Raw genomic sequence first — 5,655 nt, forward strand, 5'->3', positions numbered from 1 at the left:
AAAAAAAGCTTTTTTCCCCCCCTCATTATTGTCTAAAGTTATTCTGCACTTTTTTCAGTAAAAATTTTTTTAAAAGATGCGGCAATGCACTCCCAGCCTAGCGTACTGTATTACTAAAGCATACATTTTAAGCAAAAAATAAATATTTCTTAAATTATTTTATTAGATAAAGTATTTAAACTGTACATGTATTTATACTATGCAGCTTATGATCAGGCAAAGCTCAAATAGATGTTTTAAAAAGCTTATTTTTTTTAGGCTTGGAACAGATTATTTGTTTTCCCATTCATTTTAATGGGAAACATCATTTTGGTTTTCGAACAATTCACTTTTTGAACCGTTTTCTGGACGGGTTGTGGTCGAGAACCGAGGCATCACTGTATATGCTCAATAGATCATTTGAAACATTAATAATCCAGTACATAGTATATAATTGTTATTAAATGGAATCGGAATCTAAGAAATATTTCTTTGTCAGTAATTGACTTTGAACTTTCAGAGTCCAACCTCAGAATCCTGATGAAAACCCAATTTTCCCACTGGACTTGGCCACCGGCGACCACGAACAAGTGATCAGAACAACACTTTGAGCTGACAAAGTCCCTCGTGCAGCCACTGTCGTGATGGCTCCCGTCCGCCGGGGCCCAATTGAGAAAAAGAACCAAAACACTTAGAGAGCACTTGAGAGCGACAAGAAGAACGCGAGACACTTTTGCGAGCTCCACGTGGGGTTCGTCCACAGGAGACGGAGGATTATTATATGGAGAGAGAAATGGAAAAACATGCGGCGTTGCCAGCATATGATCAACGCTATGGACAGTTTGGAGTCTTCGATGAACATCATCTGCGTGTTTTGGCAATCAAACGCAAGCACAGGAAGCATGAAGCTAAGATTCAAACCATGAACATCTGAAGTGTGAGGCAGACTTGAACACCACCTGATCACCGTGCTGACAGATTCAGATGACAAATGCGTTACTGGTCATCTTCTCTGTATGGTGTGCAACACAAATGTAAAGCAGAGTGTAAATTGATTTTTTTTTTCCTTTGAGAAATTGTAATAGATGAGCTATAACAAATAAACTAAATAAATCCAATTTCTGCAAATACTGCAGTAGTCGAGGAGATTTATTGACTCAAATGGACTCAGCAGTCGACTGATTCACTTTAGTGGGCGTTCACATTCGGCCACTGGAATGCAAACTTTTACTGCCACCAACGTGTATGTGTGTGCGTGTTAAGTACGGTTGGGCGTTGAACCGAGTCACCATCACCTTGTGCGTGTGAAAATTCGGTTCGGAAACTGCCGTAACAACTAAAATCCCTGATGAAGGCATCTTTGCATCGCTTTGGTGTTTCAGATCAGCGCATCTTTTGAGTAGAAGATACAGATTAGGTGTGAATCCCAGCCTTTTTCCTTCCCTTTTGATCAAAAACCTGTGTTTTTACAAAAGAACAGGAAAAACTGCTTTTATTTTCTTGTGAAAGAATTGAGCCTACTCTTTCATTTGGTATCTTTGGTAGCGCACAAAACACGCAAAAGATCAGTCAAAACGCTCTCAAATTCCTGGCAATATGGAGGACCTCGTGGCCGTGTGAACAATCCGACTACATTTTTCATTTCGCATACAACGGCGACGATACGAGAAGTCCCAGTGAAGCGAAAACCGCAATGATCGGTTACTCGAGTCCCGTACCGGGATAAATGATCTTCACGGACTCTTGAATCCATAGCGCATTAGCGGCGTGTGCGATTTGTATGCCTCAGGCTCAGTCGTCTGACGCTATCTTAAACCGGACCGGGTCCAAGGCGATAAATAGCCCCTCGTCTTGAACGCGTACAGTACACCATATAATGTTGAATTCACCAGCTGAGTTTTGGGAGGGATTTGATCCCACACAGCTCGCACACGCACGTGACGCTTTTTTTTTTTTAATATTTGATGCTTGTTGATTTCAGGACCACAGCAGGTGGCGCGTGAAGCCACAGCAGCGATTTTAGCCAAAAGTATAATACCAACACACACGACTAGGGGGTTTAAAATCATTTATTTAGCACTTACGAAATGTTTCATGTTTTCCCTTTTATTCTTTAATGCAATAACACATTCATCCCCTGACAACATTCCATTGTGTTTGAATTATTATTTTTTTTTATTAATCTGTATAGAAGGCAGTTACTCAGAGTGGATTTGCAGCGTTGACTTGTTTTGTCTTATCAGAATCGGAATAAATTGTATTTTGTCCAACGGAAACATAAATGCTACGGCAACTAAATGGATAAAAGAAGTGGAGGCAAGCTTTTTTTTCGGAGAGGTGGGGGGGGGGGGATAACACCGAGTATGAACATGAGAAAAATACTTTACTGCACAGGTGTCAAACTCGAGGCCCGGGGGCCAGATCCGGCCAGCTGCATGATTTTATGTGGCCTACGGAGGCAAATCATGTGTATCAACTTTCATGTTTTTTTTTTGGTTCAAATTTCTACCAAAATTACAAATTGTCCTATTACAAATGATGACATTGAGATATTACAAGCATTTTTGTGTTACGATAGTTGGGAAAACCCATTAGCCTTGATTTCTGATTCCGAAACTAGCTCATAAATTTCATGTGCAAATATGATGAGGCAGATCAAGATTTTTTATCATTTCACATCCATAACGGCGCTTTGAGGGAAACCACAAGTACAAAAACGAGTTTGACACCCCTGCTTTACTGCATGACTTGACTTTTTGTAATAACTGCTATCAAGAGTTGCTAGCATGACGTTATAGATGCTGTTTATGGCGATAATGTTTTGGTTTTATTATGGGTCCATTTTGGACAAGATACTGTAAAATGATTTTCTTTGCTTTAGGGATGCGTTTGGCAAAAAAAGAATGGGACACAAATCAAAGACTGCACATTAGTTTTGTCTTACGGCATTAACTAGTTCACAGTGAGTTCTCAAAATAAACAACATCAATTCATGAATAAATAAAAGGCTCACAGGTTAGTTACGATGACAATCAACATCAGTCCGCCCCTCTTCAAAACACTTTAGTCCGTATTTCGGCTGCCCGTGATATCACAGTGGCTGTTTTCCCCCTCAGTAAATAGAACAATAAACGCATAACGGCACACATCGAAATTAGAAATCGTATCGACCTGATTTCTGTATCGGTGATTTTCTTCAGTCAATCGCCCGCTTGCTAACCCCTCTAAATTGCGCCTGCTCGGCTGCTGAACGTGATAGAGAATTTAGAAGAAAGAGGTAGACACGTCGTTTTATACCTTTGTTATGTCACATAACAACCTTTGGGAGATATAATCTACACAAACATTGTGAAATATTTTCCCTGCGACCAATAAAGCCATGCTAATGTTAGCCTTCGGGGTGTGCATTATCAACAAGAACAATAATGTCTTTTCAAACTATTTTTGTTTTCTGACATACTTAGTTTGGCTTTTTTTTAATAATTATAAAAGGTCCACTAACATGAAATGAATGATTTTTAATATGTTATGTATGTACGTATGGACCTATCCATGTTTTCACCACATAACATGATTTTGGCATGTATGGCTTTTGGTCACTTCCACCATGAAAATCCTCTCGAGGGATTTGTTTTCGAGAAGAGGCAGGAAGTGATGTTAGTAGCGGACGCCCACTCAAGCGGTCTTGTATGTTTCTACTAGTTTTACCTACTGGGAGGTGGCTCGTTGTTCCTTCATGTTAGCCAAAAATGCCGACTCGTATTGCTGGATATTGTTCGAACACTCGGATGGATGGATTCATTCTTCATACTTTTCAAAAAGACCCGATTTGTTGTGAAATAGGGATTGCGCAGGTGCAAAGGACGAGAGCTTCGCGGGTAGATAAGTAGGTAGGGGGGACGTAATCCTCTCAGAATGTAACAAGAGATCTGCGCACGTAAGTCAGGGGTGCTAAATGTGTCGATGTACCTGTCAGCGCCGAGCACGGCTCCGGTAGGGCTGGCTCATACATACTGTCTAGGAGTCTGTTTTTAGTGAAAACTGATCCGCATATCATCTAAATATGCCTCGAAACGATAGGGTAATATTGCCCCGGTCACTTCACTAGATTGTGTCCGCGGCGCTTCGGACGGGCTGGCTCATCCATACTGTCTGAGAGTCTGTTGTGAGCTAGAAGTGATCCACATATCATCTAAATATGGCTCGAAATGATAATATTAATATTGCCCCGGTCACTTCACTCGATTGTGAGATGTTCTCTATTTCGAAAAAGAGCTTCCATGTCCCATAGTAGGCGGCATGGCGTATTTTTAATGGCGAATGTCGGGTGTGATGTAATGAACAGACGACACAAGCAATGGGGCTACCGCTTGGATGTCGAATGAGACTTCCGCAACTTTGGGCATGGATGATGCGCTCTCCGCTCATACTTATTTTTTCGTATTGACATTGAAGTGAATCATGTTATATGTATTTTTTGCTGCAATATCTATTTTAGAATGTTTATCGGCATGACACTTGCCCTTTAAGACGGTATATGAAACAAGGGTACAGTAGGTCACTGATGTAACATCGTAGCCCCGGTTAGCCTGATGTAAAATGTGTTAGCTTTTCAAAAACTATCACCATGAAAGGTCTCGTACTCGAGCCTGACACTGAATTATTATTTGACCCCCGAGCACAACGCTGACAAAGAGAGGGGGGTTAGCAAACGGTGACGGCGACTCGTGGTTGACTGACACTTTGGTGCTTTGTTTTTAACGATAAAGTGTAGTTTTCTTCTCGTAGGAAAGTCTGTGAGAGAAAGGTAGAAGCTCAAGGGCAGAAGGGAAGGGGCACAAACGGTGACCTATCAAAAGAGACTCACAGTGGGAGCGGATGGATGGCTTATTGTCTCTCTAAGGGTAAGATGGCAAAAAAAAAAAAACTGCAGGTAAATTTACAACTCATATCACAGTTATTTATTGTCTGCAATGCCCGTGCGGTGCAGCCGCCGAGTGTACACAACGCTTCACTTTTTTCACACTGTCTTATGTTACCGTGGGGACATTCAGAGCAGCAGATTTTTTTTTTTATATACTATTTCTCATATCTGTGCCTCGAGACAATTCCTGCGACTTCATGCTTGGTTTGTCACTCTGTACCTTTACAAATGGAGTCCAATCAACTGAATTTACCGCACGTTGACTCCATTTCAGCTTTAGGAACATCCCGAACATCATCAGTGGAAACGGGATGGACAAGTGCAATTTTTTTCCTGACGCCTGTCACCGGTCACAGAGGCTCTGTGATTACACCAAGTATTTAAGTTGGAGTTTTGTCACTGGCATTTGCCAGTTCGTTGCTTCGTGTTAGTGAGTTTGCGTCACCGCGTCATAGTCATCGAACCCTTTTTCTCGTTTTGTTTTGGATCCTGCTTTCTTGGATTGTGTAATTGTGCATGTCTTTAGTTACGAATAAAATCCACTGAACATTATGCCTTTGCCTGAGAGTCTTGCATTTGGGTCCGGCTCCGCACCGCTGGGATGTGATACCGGAAATATTTCAGTTTTTGTTTTTGTTTTTCTGAGAGGGATGAATGTAAGGACAGAGAAGATTTGTAAGGAATAAGTGTGGAAAAAGTGAAGCGACGTGAATACTTTCTGGATGCACTGAAAAAGTTTGTCCTTGTCTGAA

At 41.2% G+C, this 5,655-nt stretch overlaps 1 long non-coding RNA gene across 5 annotated transcripts in view; it reads left to right on the forward strand.

Moving 5' to 3' along the window:
• LOC133495389 (uncharacterized) overlaps positions 1-5,655 on the forward strand; it is a 28,913-nt gene that overhangs the window by 23,012 nt on the left and 246 nt on the right. For 3 of the 5 annotated variants that reach the window (XR_009793553.1, XR_009793554.1, XR_009793552.1), the window contains one exon: positions 500-1,097. This is a non-coding gene — a long non-coding RNA (uncharacterized LOC133495389). Of the gene's footprint in view, positions 1-499; positions 1,098-4,767; positions 4,884-5,177; positions 5,299-5,655 lie in introns of those variants that run through there. The other 2 variants (XR_009793555.1, XR_009793556.1) reach the window with 2 other exon arrangements.

Source organism: Syngnathoides biaculeatus, chromosome 22 (assembly GCF_019802595.1).
Source record: "Syngnathoides biaculeatus isolate LvHL_M chromosome 22, ASM1980259v1, whole genome shotgun sequence".
Classification (NCBI taxonomy): domain Eukaryota; kingdom Metazoa; phylum Chordata; class Actinopteri; order Syngnathiformes; family Syngnathidae; genus Syngnathoides; species Syngnathoides biaculeatus.